We start from the raw sequence: 24,739 nt of genomic DNA, 5'->3' as shown, positions 1-24,739 counted from the left end.
AAACATATTTTTTATATATCTAAACCCACACAATTATTTGGTACTTTTTTGGTACCATGACATAGAGTAAATTTAATTCATTTTCTATTTCATGGCTAATGTCCTTGATTTTACTAGATAATTCATAGAAAATTACTCATAAGCCTCTTTAGGGAAGGGATCACACATCCATTTTTGTATAGCTAGTGCCTAGCCCTGGGCCTGGCACATAATAGGCCCTAATAAATCTCACTCTCTTGAAAGAATAATTAGATTGTCTCTGTTCATGTTGTTATAATGAAATACCAGAGATTTGGTATCTTATAAAGAAGAGAAATTTATTTTCTCACAGTTCTGGGAGCTAGAAATTCCAAGATCAAGGTGCCAACAGGTTTGATTATGAAGTGGGGGCTACTCTCTGCTTCCAAGACGGCATCTTGTTGCTGCATCCTCTAGAGGGGAGGAACACTGTGTACTCACATGATGGAAGGCAGAAGGGCGAGAGAGCTGAATACTGCGTAAAGCCACTTTTATTTTTTATTTTTTTTATTTTTCTTCATTGAGGATCTTTATTTGTTTGAGCCTGGTGATAAGAGACTTTCATATCTTTTTTTTTCTTTTTTTATTTATTATTATTATACTTTAAGTTTTAGGGTACATGTGCACAATGTGCAGGTTAGTTACATATGTATACATGTGCCATGCTGGTGCGCTGCACCCACTAACTCGTCATCTAGCATTAGGTATATCTCCCGATGCTATCCCTCCCCCCTCCCCCCACCCCACAACTGGCCCCAGAGTGTGATGTTCCCCTTCCTGTGTCCATGTGTTCTCATTGTTCAATTCCCACCTATGAGTGAGAATATGCGGTGTTTGGTTTTTTGTTCTTGTGATAGTTTACTGAGAATGATGATTTCCAATTTCATCCATGTCCCTACAAAGGACATGAACTCATCCTTCTTTATGGCTGCATAGTATTCCATGGTGTATATGTGCCACATTTTCTTAATCCAGTCTATCATTGTTGGACATTTGGGTTGGTTCCAAGTCTTTGCTATTGTGAATAGTGCCGCAATAAACATACGTGTGCATGTGTCTTTATAGCAGCATGATTTATAGTCCTTTGGGTATATACCCAGTAATGGGATGGCTGGGTCAAATGGTATTTCTAGTTCTAGATCCCTGAGGAATCGCCACACTGACTTCCACAATGGTTGAACTAGTTTACAGTCCCACCAACAGTGTAAAAGTGTTCCTATTTCTCCACATCCTCTCCAGCACCTGTTGCTTCCTGACTTTTTAATGATTGCCATTCTAACTGCTGTGAGATGGTATGTCATTGTGGTTTTGATTTGCATTTCTCTGATGGCCAGTGATGGTGAGCATTTTTTCATGTGTTTTTTGGCTGCACAAATGTCTTCTTTTGAGAAGTGTCTGTTCATGTCCTTTGCCCACTTTTTGATGGGGTTGTTTGTTTTTTTCTTGTAAATTTGTTTGAGTTCATTGTAGATTCTGGATATTAGCCCTTTGTCAGATGAGTAGGTTGTGAAAATTTTCTCCCATTTTGTAGGTTGCCTGTTCACTCTGATGTTAGTTTCTTTTGCTGTGCAGAAGCTCTTTAGTTTAATTAGATCCCATTTGTCAATTTTGGCTTTTGTTGCCATTGCTTTTGGTGTTTTAGACATGAAGTCGTTGCCCATGCCTATGTCCTGAATGGTAATGCCTAGGTTTTCTTCTAGGGTTTTTATGGTTTTAGGTCTAACGTTTAAGTCTTTAATCCATCTTGAATTGATTTTTGTATAAGGTGTAAGGAAGGGATCCAATTTCAGTTTCTACATATGGCTAGCCAGTTTTCCCAGCACCATTTATTAAATAGCATAAAGCCACTTTTAAAATGACCTTAATCCCATTCACAAGGTAGGAGCCATAATGGCCTAATTGCCTCTTAAAGGCCTCACCTCTTAATACCACCACATTGGCAACACCTACATTTTGGAGGGGACATACTTAAACCAGAGAGCGGACTATCACCAATCCATTCCTTAAAGCCAAGATTTTTTTTTGACTCTAATTGGGCCTAGTTTTTGAGATCCATCATGGAGAGGTACACTAAGGATTCAATACACTATTGGCAGGAATCAAGTCAAAGGGATCCTAAGAATGAGAACCCTATAGGTCAGTGGTTCTCAAACTTCAGTGTACATCAGAATCACTAGGCAAGAGTGTCAAAATGCAGAATCCCAGGCCTTACCCTTCCCAAATTTAAAGTCAGTCTGAGGTGGAACCCTAGAATCTGACTTTTCAACTTGCTCACTAGGGGTGCACCCAATCCTTGAACTAAACTTTGAGAAACAGCTGTATTGTTCATTTATCAATCAGTTCATTACCTTTAGACTAAAAAAACAAAGTCCTCTTTTTTCTTCTGGGTAAAATAGGAGTCTTGCATAGCTAATGTTTTTCACCTTTTCTTCTATCATTCCCAGAGTTAATGTATTTATGAAATTGGTACTTCATGCCCCTCAAGAGGAGGCAGGTACATACCAGGCTCTGTAAAATCAGCAAATCATCTATTATTTTTCAAAATGATTTCTCTTTCATGTTGTTGAATATAAAATCTATTTTTCTTATTGCAACCACTGCCATCACTATCATCATCCATGACCTATCAGCTGGGACCTTCAAATAAATTAAACCATTTATGCCCTGAAACATTCAACAAAATCTCTGATTTCACTATAGCAAGATATAAGCATCCTGGCACCAATGAGTGAAACAGGGTTGTCTCACTGGTACATATCCATGATGGATATGTCATAGATATAAAATGATTACAAAAGATGGCATTGAACGCACTTTTAATCATAAGAACCCTTAACTCGACATGCTGTGATTATCAACAAAAGGTCTAGAGAAGGTCATTCAGGGTGTTGTTGTCTGAATAAACATTGAGTACTTACCATATGGAAGGCACTGAACTAGAAACTATCTTTAATATACATAGACAAACAACATACAAACAATTTTGTGGTTTTTTTGTAGCTGTGATAGCACTACACAATAGGAGGTAGTAAGGTTTCAAAAACAGTGTGACAACAATAGAAGCACAGTATGTGCTAGTTGCTGAACAGAGTGTGCCAACTCCTGGGAGTAAGCAAACAAGGACATTCAACATTGATCATAGCATCCCATGGGAGCTGTCACCAGTGGGGTGGGGGTGGTGGTGGCAGCAATCAGGCCAAATGCCAAATGAAACTGGCATCTTGGACATCTCTGATGTGAGTGCCAGGGATTGCCATGTCTTGTTGTAGATATGTCAGAGGATGACTGAAATTGTGGAGTAAAGCTAAATGTGGAATCTAAACACAACCAACATTTTTTCATCACATAGAGCTAAAAGCAGTCACTGAATTCTGCTTCCTAGGCAGTTTGACTTAAAAATCACTGCCCAACAATGCAAGTAACTACAAAGTAGAAAGGAAAATAAAAAAAGTATTTTTACTTGGGAAGATTACCATGGAATGGCACCAGTGTGAAATTGTACTACAGACCAGTTCAATCTCTGGCTTTTCTTAGATCCCATTTTGGGGCAGAACAGATCCCCTCACATTTATCAAATAATGCCTTATATATCTTAATTGTATTTTTTCTTCCCCCATAGGTAGTAAGCTATGCCTCCTCAATGGCAGGTATATTTGTGGGTCCAGAACCAGTGTGGACTTGTCCTCTGGACAGGGTGAAATCTATTTAAGACGTACATCAAGGAGAAAGATGAGTTATTAGAAACATAAAACTATTAATGCAAAGGGGGAAAATGGACCCCTGCCCTGACTTTTTGTTTCCTAGGTCTAGCTTGATTCCTAACATCCAGAACAGAGCTGAAAAACTAAAAGCGTACTGAATTGATCCTCATCAATGGAAAATATAAGTTGGGTCCAGCTTTTGTATGACTTTGAAATTTTCACCCACCACAGATATCACATCTACTTGGTGAACTGTTTTATTGTCAGAGTCAGAGTCATGCTTAATGTAAAATGGTAAGAGGGGATGACTACTACTGAGATTCTGGAAGTCAGCTGGTCTCTATCAGCATTAAATCACTGTTCCTTGCTGACATGCGTAGAAATACAATGGCAGAAGGAAACCAAAGCATCTTTGGTATGGTGAGCTTTATGGCATAACCATAAGCAGGGGTGGCATAAGAAATACTCTAAAGGTGTATTAAAGAATAGCTCTAACTAACATTAACATAGCTGTGGGCTGCTGGGGAAAACAGCAGCAGAGACCAGCTTGGAATGCAACAATATGGAATTTTTGAACTTTTTGAGCAAAGGCTTTCAGCTGACCACAAGTCAAACACAGAAATACATCCAGTGACAGGCTCTACAAGTAGCAGCTGCAGACACAAATAAAAAAAGTGGTTTGTATGTATGTCATATAGAAAGGACTTCTGGTTGAAGATTTAGTCTTTGCTCCCCATGAGAGTGGATTAGATCAGTAGTGACATCTTTGAATAAAAGGAAGGGCAACAATATACACTGGATGACACTGCCTTCCCTTGGGAGTGTGTGCTGATTTATTTTGTAATTCCTCATGCTTCTAAAGTGAAAGGTGCTTTGGCACATAAAGAGAAAAACATACTCTTCCACTTATAGTACCTGGAAATCACTAAAGGCAATCATTTGTGAGTAGCTTATAAATTAAATGAGCTCTGGATTCAGAAAACATTAGCTCAAACACAACCTCTTAATTGTGAATTGTTAAATGGCTCTTAAACATTTGATAATGATGTTGCAGTTTACCTTTATGAAGCTGGATTAGCACAAGTTAGAGTAGCGTTATGACTAAAATGAGATTGCCTGAGCAATATATTTAAACTAGGATTTTTTTCTCCTTGTCCAAAATTTCACTATTAATAGCATTCTACGAAATCCATTCTGCTGCCAATGGAGACTTACACCACATAAACTACCCCTAAGCCACATCTGACTACAACATTCTAGATAAATATGAAGGAAAGATAAAAGTGAGGTAGTTAGTGAAAACAGAGTTGCAACAGTCAGAACTTGGGGGAGGGGAATAGGATACAAATAAGAAGCAAATTAAGAAACAGATGACTATTGATTCTGAGAAGGCAAAAATGTTCCAAATATTATAAAAAAATTAAGTAGTGGGAAAAATTTTAAGGAAAGATGAGTGATATTCAGTTTACATTGATATTGAAATACATTGTAGACTAGAGTTCAACTGTTATAACTAGGGCTCAGATAATGAAAGAAAGACTAGAAACAATGGTCCAAATAGACTCATGGGCTTGGGTAGATAACAAGGATATGAATGCAGATACGTGGCCAGTGGACCATTAATCCAGGACTGGCTCACAGGAATGTGAGTATAGAAAGTGAATCACAGAGATCAGTAAATAACTTCAGAGGAAAAGGTCAGGCAGGATAGGCTATAAGTACGCAGATTGAATTCAAAGAAGAGTTTAAGATACAGGTATCTTAGGGGCAGGCAGGTTAATCAGCAAGGATTTAGTCCATAATAAAAGCCTGAAACAAACCCGAGGATTGGGAAAAACAGTAAAGGGCCTGGGACACAAATTCAGGATTTTAAAGACTATAACACTAGAATCACCAAGGGCATAAAAGGACTGGCAAGAAAAACACGAGACCAGCAAAACCACTGCGAGATTAGACAAATCCAAAGCTGCAATGCTGTTCTCTGCTAGCTTGGCATTTTAGTGCCCCATGTGTCCAAGTGTGTCCAGGGCCTCCCTTCAGGTAAATACAAAATAATTCATTATGTGACGTAATGGCAGGCCAATACTATTTCAGTGGCTGTAAAACTGAGAGACAAATGTCTTGAGAGACAATTTTTTTCAATATGGCTACTGACTGGAATCCAGCATTAGGATGTCTGTGGAAATGTCATTTTCTTAGAGGAAAATTCCTGACTCTTGCTTGTGACCATGAAAGTGAGTGAAGAAAGTATGCTGAGTGTTGTCTCATGAATATTTTGTATAGTATCTCAATGGAGCAACCCACTCAAAAAGAAATTAGGATAAAATATAAACAAATGAAATGAAGTATAGCAAAATACCCTATTCATTAGAGTCAATTTTATACATATGCATTGTTTGATTGTTAGTATTAGGGACTAAAGATATCTTTCCATGAAGCAACAGAGAATTAGATTTCAATGCTTTATACTAATCTCTTTCACAGAGCTTTAACTCTAACGAATCCTTTGATTTCTATAAATGGATAAACAATGTAGGTTTGTCCAGTTCATAGCTAATTGCTCCTAATTACAAATATTTTCCAAAAAATCCACAGAAACTCCATAAACTTTAAAATTTAACAAGTATATAGTTATCTGCATCAAGGTAACTAACCAAACAGTTTTAGCTCCTCTCTCTCCCAAGATCCCATTAAAATGACATTAAACAGACAAACAGAGGTGGAGGAGGTGGAGCAAAATGGCCAAATGAAAGCCTTCAGTGATCATCCCCTCCCCTTGCAGGAACATCAAATTGAACAAATATCCACACAGAAACCACCTTAATAAGAACCAAAAATCAGATGAGTGATCATAGTACCTAGTTTTAACATCATATTAAGGAAAGAGGCAGTGAAGAGGGTAGGAAAGACAGTCTTAAGCCACCTATGCCACCTCTCACCCATCCCCCAACAGTGGCCATGTGGCACAGAGAGAATCTGCACTTTGGGGAGGGAGAGCACAGTGATTGTGACTTTGCATTGAAACTCAGTACTGCCCTGTCACAGCGGAAAGCAACCTGGGGCAGAACTCAGCTGGCAACCATGGAAGGAGCATTAGACCAGTGCTAGCCAGTGGTTGGAACCGTCCATCCCAGTGGTTGGAACCCGAGTTCTGGCAAGCCCTAATACTGTAGGCTAAAGTGCTTTGGGGTTCTAAATAAACTTTAAAGGCAGTCTAGGCCACAAGGACAGCAATTCCTGGGCAAGTCCTGGTGCTGTGCTGGGTTTGGAGACAGCAGCTTGGAATGCACATAATCTAGTGATATATCAGCTGGGGTGCCAAGGGAGTGCTTGCATCACCCCTCCCTCAACCAAAAGCAGTGCAGCTCACAGCTCCAGGAGAGATTCCTTCCCTCTTCTTGAGGAGAGGCGAGGGGAGAATAAAGAGGACTTTGTCTTGCAACTTGGATACCAGCTCAGCCACAGTAGAATAGGGTACCAGGCAGAGTCCTAAGGCTCCCATTCCAGGCCCTGGCTCCGGGAGGACATTTCTAAACACACCCTGGGTCAGAAGGGAACCTGCCACCTTGAAGGGAAGGATCCAGTCCTGACAGAATCCATCACCTGCTGACTGAAGAGCCTTTGGCCCCTGAAAAACCAGCAGTGGTAGCCAGGCAGTACTCAACACAGGCCTTGTGTGAGATTCAGCTGTGCTGGCTTCAGGTGTGGCCCAGTACATTCCCAACTGTGGTGGCTATGAGAGAATCCTCTTGCTTGACAAAAGGAGAGGGAAGAGTAGAAGGGACTTTGTTTTACAGCTTAGGTCCTAGCTCAGCCACAGCGGGGTAGAGCACCAAGTGGGCTCTTGGGGTCCCAAATTCTAGGCCTTGGCTCTTGGATGGCATTTCTGGACCTGTCCTGGGCCAGAGGGGAGCCCACTGCCCTGAAGGAAGAGTCCCAGGCCTGGCAGCATTCACCACAAGCTGACTAAAGACCCTTGGGCCTTGAGTGAACACTGGCAATAGCCAGGCAGTACTCACCATGGGCCTGAGGCAGTGGTAGCCACAGGGAGAGACTCTTCTGCTTGAGGAAAGGGTAAGGAAGAGTGGGAAGGACTTTGTCTTGCACTTTGGGTGTCAGCTCAGCCACAGTAGAATAGAGCACCAAGTAGGTTCCTATGCTTCCTGACTCCATGTTCTGGCTCCTGGATGGCATCGTGGGACCTGTCTGGGGCCAGGGAGACTTGCCACCCTGAATGGAATATCGTACACTTGGCTAGATTTGCCACCTGCTGATTGTAGAGCCCTTGGGCCTTGAGTGAACATAGGCAGTAGCCAGGCAGTGGTTACCACAGGCCTGGGGTGAGACTCAGTGCTATCTTGGCTTTGGGTCTGACCCAGCACAGTCCAGGTGGTGGTAGCCACAGTGGTGCTTTGTGTCACCCCTCTCCTAGCCTCAGACAGCTCAGCATAGAGACAGAGACTCTGTTTGGGGGAAAGTAAGGGAAGAGAGCAAGAGTCTCTGTATGGCAATTCAGGGAATTCTCCCAGATCTTACCCATGACCACCAGGTGGTACCTCTATGAGTCTGCAAGAGCCACAGCATTATTGCGCTTGGGGTGGCCCTAAAGCTGCAGTGACCAAAGACTTAGATCACAACACTCAAGTCCCTTCAAATAACTGGAAAGCCCTCCCAAGAAGGATGGGTTCAAATAAACCTAGACTGCGGAGACTAGTCAATACGTAACTGTTCAATGCCCAGATGTCGATGAATATGCACAAGCATCAAGACCTTACCAAATGAACTAAATAAGGCATTGGTGACCAATCCTGGAGAAAATGAGATATGTGACTTCTCAGAGAATTCAACATAGCTGTTTTGAGGAAGCTCAATGAAATCCAAGCTAACACAGAGAAGAAATTCAGAATCCTATCAGATAAATTTAACAAAGAGATTGAAACAAAAGAATAAAGAAGAAATTCTGGAGCTGAAAAATGCAATTGGCATACTGAAGAATGCATCAGAGTCTCTTACTAGCAGAATTGATCAAGCAGAAGCAAAAATTAGTAAGCCTGAAGACAGGCTATTTGAAAATACACAGTCAGAGGAGACAAAAGAAAAAAGAATACAAAAAAATGAAGCATGCCTATAAGATCTAGAAAATAGCCTCAAAAGGGCAAATACAAGAGTTACTTGCCTTAAAGAAGAGATAGAGAGAGATCAGGGCAGAAACTTTCTTCAAAGGGATAACAGAGAACATCCCAAACTTGGAGAAAGGTATCCATATTCAAGTATAAGAAGGTTATAGAATACCAAGCAGATTTAACCCAAAAAAGACTACCTCATAGCATTTAATTATCAAACTCCTAAAGGCGAAGGATAAAGAAAGGATCCTGAAAGCAGCAAGAGAAAAGAAACAAATAACATAACAATGGAGCTGTATACATCTGGCAGCAGACTTCTCAGTGGAAACCCTACAGGCTAGAAGAGAGTGGCATGACATATTTAAAGTGCTGAAGGAAAAAAAAACACCTTTTACCCTAGAATAGTATATTCAGTGAAAATATCCCTCAAACATGAAGGAGAGATAAAGACTTTCCCAGACAAACAAAAGCTGAGGGATTTCAACACCAGGCCTGTCCTACAAAAAATGCTAAAGGGAGTACTTCAATCAGAAAGAAAAGAACATTAATAAGTAATAAATAATCACCTGCACATACGAAACTCACTGGTAATAGTAAGTATACAGGAAAACACAGAATATTATAACATTGTAACTCTGATGTGTAAATAACTCTTATCCTAAGTAGAAAGACTAAATGAAGAACCAACAAAAAATAATAACTATGACAACTTTTCAAGACATAGACAATATAATAAGATATAAATAGAAAAGAAGGTTTTAAAGTGGGGGGATGAAGTTAAAGTGTAGAGTGTCTATTCGTTTTCTCTTTGCTTATTAGTTTGTTTGTATATGTAATCATTGTTAAGTTGCCATCAGTTTAAAATAAATGGTTATAAGATATTATTTGCAACAATAGTGGTAACCTTAAATAAAAAAGTATAACAGATACACAAAAAATCAAAATCAAGAAATTAAATCATACCATCAGAGAAAATCACCTTCCCTAGAAGGAAGACAGGAAGAAAGGAAAGAAGGAAGAGAAGACCACAAAAATATAAAACAAGTAATAAAATGGCAGGAGCAAATCTTTACTTATCAATAATAACATTGAGTGTAAATGGACTAAACTCTTCAATCAAAAAACATAGAGTGGCTAAGTGGATAAAAAATCAAGACCCAATGATCTGTTGCCTACAAGAAATGCACTTCACGTATAAAGACAAACATAGACTGAAAATAAAGGGATGGGAAAAGATATTCCATGCTAATGGAAACAAAAAAATTAGCAGGAATAGCTATACTTATATCAGACAAAATATATTTCAAGACAAAAGCTATAAAAGAGACAAAGAAGGTCATTATATTCAACAAGAGGATATAACAATTTTAAATATATATATATGCACCCAACACTGGAAGACCCAGATATATAAAACAAATATTATTAGAGTTAAAGAGAGAGATGGACCCCAACACAATAATAGATGGAGACTTCAACACTTCACTTTCAGCATTGGATACATCATCCAGACAGAAAATGAACAAAGAAGCATCAGACTTAATCTGCACTATAGACCAAATGGACCTAATGGATATTCACATAACATTTCATCCAAGGGTTGCAAAGTACATATTCTTCTTCTCAGCACATGGATCATTCTCAAGGATAGATCATATGTTAGGCCACAAGAGAAGTCTTAAAACATTCAAAAACTTGAAATAATATCAAGTATCTTCCCTGACCATGATGGAATAAAACTAGAAATCAATAATGAGGAATTTTGGACATTATACAAACACGTGGAAATTAAACAATATACTCCTGAATGACCAGTGGGCCAATGAAGAAATTAAGAAGGAAATTAAAAAATTTCTTGAAGCAAATGAAAATGGAAACACAACATACAAAAACCTATGGGATACAGTGAAAGCAGTACTAAGAGGAAAGTTTATAACAATAAGCACCTACAATAAAAAACTAGAAAAATTTCAAATGAACAACCTAATGATGTATCTTAAAGAATTAGAATTGCATTTAATTGTACATTGAAAATTAACTAAAATAGTATAATTGTATTATTTGTAACACAAGGGATAAATGTTTGAGGAAACGGATACCTCATTTATCATGATGTGATTATTATGCACTGCATGCCTGTATCAAAATACCTCCTGTAACTCACAAATATATACACCTACTATGTACTCACAAAAGTTAAAAAAGAAACAGAAATGCAAGACTGAAGCAAACTCAAAATTAGTAGAAGAAAAGAAATAATAATGATCAGAGTAGAAATTTGAAATAAAAATACAAAAGATCAATAAAATGAAAAGTTTTTTTATCAAAAGATAAAAAAAATCAACAAACCTTTAGCCCAACTAACTACAAAAAAGAGAGAAGACCTAAAGTAATAAAATTAGAGATGAAAAAGGAGACATTATAACTGACACTGAAGAAATACAAAAGATCATTATAGGCTATTATGAGCAACTGTATGCCAATAAATTGAAAAATCTAGAAGAAACTGGTAAATTCCTAGACACATACAACCTACCAAGATTGAACCATGATGAAATCCATCACCTGAACAGACTAATAACAAATAATGAGATTGAAGTTGTAATAAAACATCTCTCAGCAAAGAAAAGCCTGGGACCCAATTGCTTCACTGCTGAATTTTATCAAACATTTAAAAAAGAACTAATATCAATCCTACTCAAACTATTCCAAAAAATAGAGAATGAGGGAGTACTTCCAAACTCATTCTATAAGGCCAGTATTACCCTGATACCAAAACCAGACAAAAACACATCAAAAAAAGAAAACTACAAGCCAATATCCCTGATAAACATTGATACAAAAATCCTCAACAAAATACTAGCAAACTGAATTCAACGACACATTAAAAAGATCACTCACTGTGACCAAGTGGGATTTATCCCAGGAATGCAAGGATGGTTCAACATATGCAAGTCAATCAATGTGATACATCATATCAACAGAACGAAGGACAAAAATGATATGATCATTTCAATTGATGCTGAAAAAAGAGTTTGATAAAATTCAACATCTGTTCATGATAAAAACCCTCAACAAACTGGGTATAGAAGGAACATACCTCAATACAATAAAAGCCATATATAACAGACCCACAGTTAGTATCATACTCAATAGGGAAAAACTGGAAGCCTTTTCTCCAAGATCTGGAATAAGACAAAGATGCCCACTTTCACCACTGTTATTCAAGACAGTACTGGAAGTCCTGGCTAGAGCAATTGGATGAGAGAAAGATATAAAGGGCATCCAAACTGGAAAGGACAAAGTTGAATTATCTTTATTTGCAGATGAAATGATCTTATATGTGGAAAAAACCAAAGACTCCACCAAAAAAACAATTAGAACTGATAAACAAGTTCAGTAACATTTCAGGATAAAAAAAAATCAACACAGCATTTCTATATGTCAGCAGCAAACAATCTGAAAAAGAAATTAAGAAAGTAATCCCATTAAAATAGCCACAAATAAAATAAAATACCTAGGAATAAACTTAACCAAAGAAGTGAAATATCTCTACATTGAAAACTATAAAACATTGACGTAAGAAATTGAAGAGGACACACAAAAAATGGAAAAAGATAGTCCATGTTCATGGATTAGAAAAATCAATATTGTTAAATATTCATAGTACCCCAAGCTATCTACTGATTCAATGCAATCCCTATCAAAATATCAATGACATTCTTCATGGAAATAAAAAAAATTCTAAAATGTATATGGAACCACAAAAGACCCAGAATAGCCAAAGCTATCCTGAGCAAAAAGAACAAAACTGGAAGAATCACATCACCTGACTTCAAATTGTAATACAGAGCTATAGCAACCCAAACAGCATGGTACTAGCATTAAAAGAGACACATAGACTATGGAACAGAATACAGAACCCTGGAATAAATCCATACATCTACAGTGAACTCATGTTTGATAAAGGTTCCAAGAACATACATTTGGAAAAGACAGTCTCTTCAGTAAATGGTGCTGGGAAAACTGGATATCCATTTGCAAAAGAATGAAACTAGACTCCTATCTCTCACTGTAAACAAAGATAAAATTAAAATGGATTAAAGACTTAAATCTAGGACCTCAAACTATGACACTAATAGAAAAAAATTGAGGGAACTCCAGGAAATTGGACTGGGCAAAAATTTAATATCCCACAAGCACAGGCAACCAAAGTAAAAATGGACAAATGGGAGCATATCAAATTAAAAACTTCTACATAGCAAAGGAAACAATCCACAAAGTTAAGAGATAATCCACAGAATGGGAGAAAATATTTGCAAAGTACTCATCTGACAGAGATTAATAACCAGAATATATAAGGAGCTCAAACCACTCCATAGGAAAAAAAATCTAATAATTCGATTTTAAAATGAGCAGAAGATCTGAATAGACATTTCTCAAAAGAAGACATACAAATGGCAAAGAAGCATATTAAAAGGTACTCAACATCATCTATCATCAGAGAAATGCAAATCGAAACTACAATGAGATATCATCTCACCCCAGTGAAAATGGCCTTTATCCATTTTAACTTTTATTCAAAAGACAGGCGGTGCGAAAAGTGACGGCGCAGCACGGTGTGGTGCAGATCCTGCTCGTCTTTCCCCCTTGCTGGGCGTGAGGTGTCTATGGGGCACCCGCCACTGCCACCGCCGCCGGGTGCTGTCTCTACGGCCAGGGGGAGGAGGAGGAGTGAGAGCTCAGTGACACAAGTACATAAATAAAGGATAAAATATTCTCTGAAACAAATCTTCAATCAAGTATATATAACATTTTGATGCTTGGCATCTAGACTCCCTTGTGCCCTCACTATGCCAGCAGCAACTGTACATCATAGCCAAAGAATTTGTGAAGTTTGGGCTTGCAACGTGGATGAAGAGATGAAGAAAATTCGTCAAGTTATCCGAAAATATAATTACGTTGCTATGGACACCGAGTTTCCAGGTGTGGTTGCAAGACCCACTGGAGAATTCAGGAGCAATGCTGACTATCAATACCAACTATTGTGGTGTAATGTAGACTTGTTAAAGATAATTCAACTAGGACTGACATTTATAAATGAGCAAGGAGAATACCCTCCAGGAACTTCAACTTGGCAGTTTAATTTTAAATTTAATTTGACAGAGGACATATATGCCCAGAACTCTATAGAGCTACTAACAACATCTGGTATCCAGTTTAAAAAACATGATGAAGAAGGAATTGAGACCCAGTACTTTGCAGAACTTCTTATGACTTCAGGAGTGGTCCTCTGTGAAGGGGTCAAATGGTTGTCATTTCACAGCAGTTACAACTTTGGCTATTTAATCAAAATGCTGACCAACTCTAACTTGCCTGAAGAAGAACTTGACTTCTTTGAGATCCTTCGATTGTTTTTACCTGTCATTTATGATGTGAATTACCTCATGAAGAGCTGCAAACATCTCAAAGATGGATTACAGGAGGTGGCAGAACAGTTAGAGCTGGCATAGATAGGACCACAACATCAGGCAGGATCTAATTCATTGCTCACAGGAATGGCCTTTTTCAAAATGAGAGGAATGTTCTTTGAAGATCATACTGATGATGCCAAATATTGTGGTCATTTGTATGGCCTTGGTTCTGGTTCATCCTATGTACAGAATGGCACAGGGAATGCATATGAAGAAGAAGCCAACAAGCAGTCATGACATGAAATAGTCATTTTATTTTTATTTTATTTTGAGCTACACACATGCTTGTATATAGGTTTTATCTCTGGTTGAATCCTTTGAACAACAGACAATCCCTTCCCCCCCCCCTTTCATGGCCCATTTTATTGTCTGCCTTTCAGTACTAAGTATGATCGTTCCTATCTCAGATTAAAAAAAGAAAACAAAAAAACCCACAAAAGAACAAACAAACAACAACAACAAAAAAACACATTCAGGTTAAATTTGGCCTTAATTTAATATACTTGTTAGCAAGCGTGTGTGACAGAGTGGAGAAAGCTACATCACTGAATATTTTGATAAACTTTACCTACTTGGGAGTTTGGTTTATTTTTCCCTTTTGCTAAATTAACTAGCACTGACTGTAATTTATTTCTCTGTTTCATGTCTCTCCCTTCCATTCTGCAGGAGTTTTAGCTATTTGAGATTGTGGACCATCAGTTTTGTACTTTGGAGAGTGATTCTAACTCAAAACCTCTGTTTTATCAGAAATGTTGTTTTTACTTGATCTTAGCTGGAAAAATGACCATCTGCCAACTTTACACAGCATTTACTCGGTTTTGACCCACAGAATGTAGCACATTTATTGTGCAAACTGTCAATTCAGTGAAACTAAAAAAAAGACAAGAAACTACTGAGGAGCTTAGTAACTGCTGTTTCTGTATGTAATGTTTAACCTTCCAAGCACATCTAGTGTCTGTCAGTTTTTAATTGGCATGTGTAGGCTGCTCTGTGACTGAAGACTTTTCAAACCAGTCTTACCCCCTTCAGGAAAAATCCCTTGTGATTGAATATTTAGTATCTGCCAGGAAACTGGTACTCAAGATGTTGAAGCTACAGTTACTTTATGACAGCACACTTCCCTTGATCTGCTTATTTTTATTCCATCACTGTTTACCCTTGTTTTTTTAATTTTGTAGCCATACTTATGATGCTTTTGATTTGTTGGTTATACAAATTGATTTTTTTTAAATCCAAAGATAACAAGTCTTTAGGTATATTTTGTACCAAATTAAATTAGAAGTCAAAAATTGTGCTTTCCTAGTTGCTACAAAGGTAAATAATGGAGAGATTTGGTACAAAACAAAATCCATATATAAATGTATATATATAATATATATAATGTACTCATATATATATGAGTACATAAATAAAGGATAAAATATTTTCTGAAACAAATCTTCAATCAAGTATAACATTTTGATGCTTGAGAATATATGAGAATATATATATATATTGTCATATATAGAGAGAGAGCTAATAAAATTACCTGAGGAGTGTAATGCTTGTTTTTTTTTGTGTATATCTTTGCAATCTATTTTACATATATTGACAAAAGAGACTGTGAAATATTTAGCCATGCAGAATATGTGACCAGACCAGAGCATGTGTAGGATGTAGGAAGACTTTTCGGTAATCATTAACTCTACCCTGAAATGATTGACTACAAGTTATAATGTGTATTACCTATACTTCAATCAATAATATTAGCAAATCTCCAAATGTTAGTCACATTGGCTTGTCTCCCTTGTACATTCTTTACTCATGATATTACAGTGCTGTAACTGGGCGGTCCTTTTGAAACAAAACATTATTTTCAAAACAGAGGGTATTACTTGTTTTTAAAGCTTTTGTAAATAAAGGCTTCAAAAATGTTTTCTTATAAAAAAAAGACGGGCAATAACACATGCTGATGAGGATGTGGAGAATAGGGAACCCTTGTACACTGTTGGTGGGAATGTAAATTATTATAATCACTGTGGAGAACAGTTTGGAGGTTCCTCAAAAAACTAAAAATAGAACTACCATATATGATCCAGCAATCCTACTGCTAGGTATATACTCAAAAGAAAGGACATCAGTATATCAAAGAGATATCTGCACTCCCATGTTTATTGTGCCACTATTCACAATAGCCAAGATTTGGAAGCAACCTAAGTATCTATCAACAGATGAATGGATAAAGAAGATATGGTACACATACACAATGCAGTACTATTTATCCATAAAAAGAATGAGATACTGTCATTTGCAACAACATGGAGGGAAATGGAGGTCGTGACGTTAATTGAAAGAAGTCAGACAAACTTCATATATTCTCACACATTTGTGGGAGCTAAACAATAAAGACAACTGAACTCGTGGGGATGTAGAGTAGAATGATGGTTATCAGAGGCTGGGAAGGGTAGTAATGGGTGGGGGAGTAGGGATTATTAAAGGGTAAAAAATATAGTTAGATAGAATGAATAAAATCTAGTATTTGATAGCATAACAAGGTGACTATAGTCACTTATTGTACAGTCACTTATTGTACATTTTAATATTGTATGTTTTAAAATATTGTACATTTTAAAAAACTAAGAGTATAATTGGATTGTTTGCAATACAAAGAAGGGATAAATGCTTGAAGTGATGGTTACTGCATTTACCTTGTTGTGATTATTACACATTGTGTGCCTGTATCAAAATATCTCATGTAACCCATAAATATATATATACCTACTATGTACTCACAAAAATTAAAAATAAAAAAATTTAACAATGACATTAAACAATAAAAAAGATATAATGAAGACAATAGTAGAGGGAGTCAGCAGAAAAGAGATCCCAATACATTTCTGATAGACAGACATTGAATAGGATGCTGGATGATAAAGACTGGCAGATAAAATGACAGAGGGGGCTTACAGCTTGGGAGGATGTTGGTCTGCCCTGTAGGATCACAGAAAAGTTTGAAAATTGGAAATGCCAAGTAAGGCAGAGGGTGAAAATGAAATATGAGAAATTCATTGAAAATCTGTATATTAATAATTTTCCTCCACTGCATATAGAACTGCTAGTATTCAGGCATTGATTCCCAAGGCAAAGAAAAAAATCAGAAGGTTCTTCTCTAAAGAGATTGAATAAATTGTCTAAGAAGAATTGAGGTAACTAATGTGGGCATTAATGCTGTAAAACAAAGACCTCTACTATCTGGAATTTAGAGGTCCCCCAGTATAATGGCTCTATTTACATAGTTGGGGCTTATTGAGTTGCAGGCCTTATATCTGGGGTACTAAACCATTTTGCTCAACCCCTACACACATTATGAAATTTCAGAACAGCAAAGATATAGAAAAGATCCTAAAAGCTCCCAGAGAGGAAAAACATTAATAGTTAAGGGAACAAGAATTGGAATGGCTTGGTCATCTCATCAGCAACGCTGGCTCTTAGAGAGAACAATGGAGGAATGCCTTCAAAATTATGACAGAAAATTATTTCAAACCTATAATTTTGTCCTAACCAACTATCAGTTGAGTCTGATAACAAAAACATGACATTTTAATATTGCAAAGACTAATAAAAGTAAGTCCCAGCCGTACAGTAGAGGCCTAAGGAACACTTAGTCTGAATGGAAGGAAGGGGGGCTCCAAGAGAGAGGCATCAAGAAAAAGACAGGGAAAAGGATTCACCATTTTATCCATTTTTTTTTTTTTTGAGATGGTCTCTCTCACTGTCGGCTGGGCTGGAATGCAGTGGTACAATTTCAGCTCACTGCAACCTCTGCCTCCCGGGTTCAAGCGATTCTCCTGCCTCAGCCTCCTGAGTATCTGGGATTACAGGCACCACCACGCCCAGCTAATTTTTTGTATTTTTAGTAGAGACGGTGTTTCACCATGTTGGCCAGGCTGGTCTCGAACTCCTGACCTCATGATCTGCCCGCCTCGGCCTCCCACAGTGCTGGGATTATAGGCGTGAGCCACCACGCCAGGCCTATCCATCTTTAAGAAATTAGAGAAACTTATGAATGTAGCAGACGATGCAAGAAAAAATAAAGGTAATTAGAAAATCCAGAAAAAAACAAGTTTTACAAATTAAGAAATGTAATACTATCAACACTTGACAGAAGAGAGAAAAATTTTAAATAATTAACAATAATACAAACACTGTATATTGATTTTCAACTTCTGGAAATAACCAATATATAAAAGCACAGGATATTTAATTATAGAGATAGTTAATTATAAATGTAGAGCAAAACATAAACATTACCACTCTTGGCAATGTAAAAAGTAAAAGTACAAATGACTAGAATTGGTAGGTAGGGGAGAGAGATAAAGGGAACTGATAGCCTCTTTTTACAAACTCTTAGTTTTTACAAAGAACTAAGAGATACTGTCTGTAGTTTACGAAACAAGAAATAAAGGTCTAAGTATATTCCTCAAAAAAAAAAAGAGGAACTAAAAAGCATCATAACTAAATTGGGACAAGAGATAGTATAAGTGAGTTATAGCCTCATTTATTAAATTACAAAGTTAATAAAGCCTAAAATAGATGAATTAAGAAATAGCAGTATATATGGAAGCAGTCAATAGAAGAACTAAACAGAAACAGTTAATAGAGTGAAAGGTAATCTCAGAGGATTAGGATTCGGAGGGTTGGAACAGTGAAACATTGCCTGCATTATAAACTTTTAGGTACTTAGTTCATATTTTTAAAAACTATGTGCATGTATTACTCATAAGATATAAAAATAATCATATGGCAATTTAAAAACCAATTAGTAACCTTGGAACAGAAATCTTCCTTTGCCATTACTAAATTTAAATCAGTCTCTCAGAACCTTTATCTGAAAAAGCGTTCTGGCAAGAAGCCAACTAAAGAATAGCCCATCTCTATTATTTAACCTGCCTCTTTAACTCCAGCCTCAAAGCCTATCTATATCCTTTCTCTTATAACCCACTGATACCTGACACACACTCCAGATTAAGTTATAACCAGCTTCATTTTCAGCCACAGAGATCATTTTTACGGCTTTATAGACATACAACAAACTGTACATATTTAAGTTTTTACATATGTATGTACATCTATGTACACCTGTGAAACCATCATCACAATCAAAATAACAAGGATATCCATCACCCCCAAAAGTTTCCTCATGCTCCTTTGTAATCCCTTCCCACTCAGCCCAGTCTCTGATGCCCTCTGCATTTCCAGGTAACGACTGATCTGCTTTTTGCCACTATAGATCAGTTTTCATTTTCTAGAATTTTATGTAAATAGCATCACACAAGATACTTTGTCTGGCTTCTTTCTCTCAGCATAATTAGTTTGAGATTCTAACGTTATAATATGTATCAGTTCATTCCTTTTCATTGATAAGTAGTATTCTGTTGCATGGATGTAACAGAGTTTGTTTATCCACTATCTGTTGAGGGAAAAAATGATTTGTTTCCAGTTTTTAGTTACTACAAATAAAACTGTTACGGACATTGGTGTGCAAGTCTTTGTGTGGACATACGCTTTTATTTCTCTTAGGAAATACCTTGGAGTAGAATTGTTGGGTAACATATACTATGTGGTAAGTACATGTTATAAGAAACTGCCAAACTATTTCCTAAAGTGGATGTACCATTTTACATTCCCACCAGCAGTGTGTATGAGAGTTTCAGGTTCTCATATCCTCATCAAAACTTGGTATGGTCAGTCTTTTTAAGTTTAATCATTCTAATAGGTATGTAGTAGTCTCTCATTATGGCTTTAATTTGCATTTCTCTGATGGCTAATGATGTTGAGGATCTTTTCATATATCTTCTTTAGTGAAGTGTCTTTTCAAATACTTCACCCATTTAAATTTTTTGTTTATTTGTTTTTAGAGACAAGATCTGGCTATGTTGCCCAGGCTGGTTTCAAACTGGGCTCAAGTGATCTTGTTACCTCAGCCTCCCAAGTAGTTGGGATTACAGATATCCACCATTGTCCCTGACTCTCTTTCTTCCATTTAAAAGTATTGAGTTGTGTGTTTTTTATTATTGATTTTTAAAAAGATTATTATATATTCTTGATAACAGTTCTTTATCAGATAAGTGATTTGCAAATATTTTCTTCCATGCTGTATTTTGTCTTTTAAATATAATTTTTCCATTGAATTGCTTCACACTTTTGTTGCAGATCATTTGACCATATATGTGTGGGTTTATTTCTTGGCTCACTATTCTGCAACCAGATCTACCGTCTATATTAAAAACACTATGTACTGTAGCTTTCTAATAAGCCTTGAAATCAGGTAGCATAGGTCCTCCAACTTTGTTCTTTTTTCAAAGTTGTTTAGGATATTCTAGGTACTCAGACTTTCCACATAAATTTTCAGATCAGCTTATCAGTTCCTATAAAAAATTTAAATTGCATTGAATCTATAGATCAATTTTGGGAAAACTGACATCTTAATATTTCATATTTTTGATGCTATTAAGAATGGTATTCTTAAAATTTTCAATTTCTGATTGTTTATTCCTAGTATATAGGAATAGAATTGATTTTTAATAATGACCCTGTATCCTGTGAACTTGCTGTATTCACTTACTAGTTCTGGTAGTTGTTTTGTGGATTTCTTACAACTTTTTACAAAGATAATCATGTCGTCTGTGTATAAAGACAGTTTTATTTCCTTTCTAAATTGGTTGCCTCTTATTTATTGCTTCCTTATTTCACTGGCTACAACCTCCAGAACAATGTTGACTGGAAATGATGAGAGCAGACATCTTAATCTTGTTCCTGATTTTAGAAGAAAAGCATTTAGTCTTTCACCATAAAGTATGATGTTACCTGTAGAACTTTTGTAGATGTCCTTTATCAATTTGTGGATGTTCCCCTCTACTCCTAGTTGGTTGGGAGTTTCTTTTTTTTTTAAATCATGAATTGGTATTGGATTTTATTAAATACTTTGTTTGCATTAATTGATATGATCATATGATTTTTCTTCCTGAGCCTTAATAGAATGAATTACATTGATATTTCCCCATTAAAAGTAAGGGTATAACTGACATGCAAGTTGAAAACAGCCCAGTGAACACCCATTTCTATATTCAGAGGCCTAAACTAGAATATTAGGAGAGGAGCTCAGAATCTTATTCACGTGGGTGGACATATCAATGGACATTTTCCTGTCTGTTCTATCATCCATCTACCTATTCACTATTCACTGTTTGCTAGTTACTTGCTCTAGTCAAATACAGTGCAAGGCACTGAGGATATAAAGAACCTGTAGACCTTGTTCTTCTGAGGCTCACCATCTACCTAGTGAGAAGACAAACAGGTAATCACACCAATGGGATGAATGCCATATGAGGTTCATAAAGGAAAGTCTACGGAGCCGCAGAGAAGTGTTAACTCTGCTTGGGGTACAGAAGATGGGGACAATGACTTTTGAAAAATAAGCAGGATACTTCTGGGCAGAGGTGAGAGATAAGAGCATTCCAGAAAAGTGGCCATAACTTAGAGCAGTGTTTTTAAGATTCTCCACACTTCCAAATGCCGTCTCCCCATGGCAGGAGTGGGAGGGACAGGCTTAAGTCCTAACATTTCTTTGAAGTCTCCCATTTTAGAAGAATTTTGCATTATACATCACACACACACACACACACACACAAACACACACACACAAATAGAATGAAGTGAAGTGTTTTCTGTTAACCCTGAGCAGAATCTACACTCCAGGAAGATTCATCCTGGACTTTGGCAGACCACACAATTCTATGTGTAGGAGTGGAAGGTCACTGGTAAACAATCGGTAACTAGGAGCAGCTTCTCAGGGTAGTTGTTTAACCTCAGAATCATGTCAATCAGGCACTAGGCATGCAATTAGAAATACCCAGGCTTCAAAGCTTGTATGTTTGCCTAAGGACCTAAATTATCATTCGCTCACTCTGTGATTATCCCAGCTCCATGATGAGCCAAGTTCTACCTAGCACTGCCAAAAAACAGCAAGAATGCTTTTAATAGCTTTAAAAAAGTTTTCAAATTTATTTGGCAAATGAAGTCAGCTGTACAGTATCTTGCTGGGGTCTTAAATTGACATTGAACTTGGACCATGCAGAGCCAAGTTCTAAGCAATAAATAATTATGTTAGTACTAAAATCCTTGAGCACTTGCCAGTCACAATATTTATTTTTACTTGTACTAATGGTAACTGCTGAAATAGTAATCAGAGATCTCATCTCTTATCAGCTGGTACCTAGTTGTGTGGAAAGTGCTGCCATATCATGCTTGAGAATTGATTAGAAATGTTTTACATTATTTCTTGCCAATAAAGGTCAAATTCTGTTACAACACAATGTAAACTTTTATAGAATGAAGAAATTTCTAAGTGCAAATTGGTGGCGCATTTATTTTTAGCAACATTCAATACCATAGAGCCCAAGGCAACCAAGTATTTTGAATCAACAAAGATCCTGCTTTTTATAAAGGATAGTAGGCTACCCAAACTTTTCTATGAGTTCCTACTTCAGTGTTTTTCAGCTATTTAACACTTTAACCTATGCCACTTTAATAAATGTTAAACATTTCATGCAGTCTCTTTTTCTGATGGCAATCCGTTTCCCAAGGAAATATCCCTGGTTTACAATTATGTGCTGTGTATTTGTACCAGCCGAACAGACTTTATCAAATTTTACTTGTTTTAGTTTGCATTATGAGAAAAGTAGTTTGTTTCCAAAAAGAATAAAAATATGATAAGCATTGTCTTCTTTCTAAAAATTGTTGCCTCTGTGTTTATATGGGTTTCATTCATAGTTATCACCACCTTTCACTTCTACTGCTCCCCAGAGACGTAGCATTTATCTGAATACATTTACTTGAATTTTTCAAAATCTACCTACCCCCAGTAACATACAATATAACATGGGCGTTTCCATAAACCTCAAATAATTCCTTCCATAAACACTGACCAAAATACTACTGTGGAATGCAAAATAGACTCTGCAATGCAACAGGAATACAAATATCAGTAAGACGTGGCTCTTGCTCTTTACACAGTATTGTTTCATATGATGACTCTTAACCAGGGGCCAGTATCAGAATTACTTGGAGAGTCTTTTCAGAATTGACATGGGCAGTGCTGAGACCACCAGCTAGGGAGATGACATCTGAAGTGGCTTTTGAAGGTTTGGTAGTTTGCTAGATAGAGATGGAACTGAAGGGGTATCCTAGACAGACGGAATAGTATGTACAAAAGGGTTAAAGCATGCCACTTACCTCTAAATTAATGGCATCTATACAACAGAAATAACAATCACCATGGGATTGTTGTGAGAATTAAATGAGAACATGTATAAAAGTGCTTGGTGCATTGTAGATGTTCAATTAATGTTAGTTGTATTCTTCCCCTCTAACATTTAAAATAAAATTGATTTAGACAATTACTATTATTGTTTTTTACCTAGTATGACCCTGAAGTAATGGCATATAGAATGGGTAAGATGGAATTGGAAACAAAGGGAGAAAGACAAGTTTGCAGCTTGGGGAGAGATGGGGCAACATGGTAGCACCAGGTATACTCAGAGAGGAAGGACCTAAATTAGTGTTAAAAGGCAATCAAAAAGCTGGAAAACACACTTCAGGATATAATCCAGGAGAACTTCCCCAACCTAGCAAGACAGGCCAACATGCAAATTCAGGAAATACAGAGGGCACCACTAAGATACTCTATGAGAAGATCAACCCCAAGACACATAACCATCAGATTCTCCAAGGTTGAAATGAAGGAAAAAGTGTTAAGGGCAGCCAGAGAGAAAGGCTAGGTCACCTACAAAGGGAAGCCCATCAGACTAACAGTGGACGTCTCAGCAGAAACTCTACAAGCCAGAAGAGATTGGGGGCCAATATTCAACATTCTTAGAAAAGAATTTTCAACCCAGAATTTCATATCCAGCCAAACTAAGCTTCATAAGCAAAGGAGAAATAAAATCCTTTCCAGACAAGCAAATGCTGAGGGATTTTGTTATCGCCAGCCTGCCCTGCAAGAGCTCCTGAAAGAAGCACTAAATATGGAAAGGAAAAACCAGTACCAGCCACTGCAAAACCACACCAAAATATAAAGACCAATGACACTATGAAGAAACTGCATCAATTAGTGTGCACAATAACCAGATAGCATCATGATGACAGGATCAAATTCACACATAACAATACTAACCTTAAATGTAAATGGGCTAAATGGCCCAATTAAAAGACACAGACTGGTAAATTGGATAAAGAGTCAAGACCCATTGGTGTGCTGTATTCGGGAGACCCATCTTATGTGCAAAGACACACACAGACTCAAAACAAAGGGATGGAGGAAAATTTTCCAAGCAAATGGAAAGCAAAAAAAGCAGGGGTTGCAATCCTAGTCTCTGACAAAACA

At 37.0% G+C, this 24,739-nt stretch overlaps 1 protein-coding gene and 1 pseudogene across 4 annotated transcripts in view; one reads left to right on the top strand and one right to left on the bottom strand.

Moving 5' to 3' along the window:
* EDA (ectodysplasin A) overlaps positions 1-24,739 on the bottom strand; it is a 427,402-nt gene that overhangs the window by 83,382 nt on the left and 319,281 nt on the right. The window lies entirely within an intron of this gene.
* On the top strand, positions 13,661-14,575 carry LOC101153632 (CCR4-NOT transcription complex subunit 7-like; annotated as a pseudogene).

This window comes from Gorilla gorilla, chromosome X (assembly GCF_029281585.2).
Source record: "Gorilla gorilla gorilla isolate KB3781 chromosome X, NHGRI_mGorGor1-v2.1_pri, whole genome shotgun sequence".
NCBI classification, from domain to species: Eukaryota; Metazoa; Chordata; class Mammalia; order Primates; family Hominidae; genus Gorilla; species Gorilla gorilla.
Note: the sequence above shows the minus strand (reverse complement) of the source record. Positions and strands in the feature narration are given on the sequence as shown.